Source organism: Ostrea edulis, chromosome 4 (assembly GCF_947568905.1).
Source record: "Ostrea edulis chromosome 4, xbOstEdul1.1, whole genome shotgun sequence".
Lineage (NCBI taxonomy): Eukaryota > Metazoa > Mollusca > Bivalvia > Ostreida > Ostreidae > Ostrea > Ostrea edulis.
This window is the reverse complement of record NC_079167.1, coordinates 33,706,303-33,706,935: the sequence shown is the minus strand read 5'-3', so window position 1 is coordinate 33,706,935 and position 633 is coordinate 33,706,303.

Sequence of the window (633 nt, the reverse complement as noted above, 5' to 3'; positions counted from 1 at the left end):
TTATGTTAATTTGGCACTCCTATACGGTCCTGAGGAGTCTATAAATGAAAATCTATGCAAAATATCAAAGCCCTATCCTTCTTAGTTCAAATGATATAGCCAAGGTAGAGCCGGCACTGGAGTCCTGACAAGATCTCTGGACATTCGTCCCGACGAGCTATCTTGGTAAACATGTATTTATTTTGTTTAGGGACTGTGACACCTCCCCTTCCCAATTGACAACCCAATAACATTATATGCCAATTTTGTAGTAAACAAAAAGTTGAGAATCTGATCTGACAGATGTTAACAAACAAAACATGACAAAATGGTTTTAAATTGTCACCATGAATTAATAATGGCAGCAGAGTTAACTCCAAAACACGCCCACAGAGCATTCCAACTCACAACGAAAGAGACCGAAGGGTGGACAGCAGACTCCTACAAGAGAGAGCCTTGGTTATCGCTCTGTTGTTCCTTACATACCTCATCTTACATGAATCTTTGTCTAGTTGTGGAGTAGAGCAGGAGGGTCATCGTCGGATACCCACGGTGGATCACACTGGAGAGAGGAATTATCAGTCGTGGGTATCCGACGATGCAGGAGTATGCCATGAACAGCGAATAAAGAATTCAGTGAAAAAAACACATATG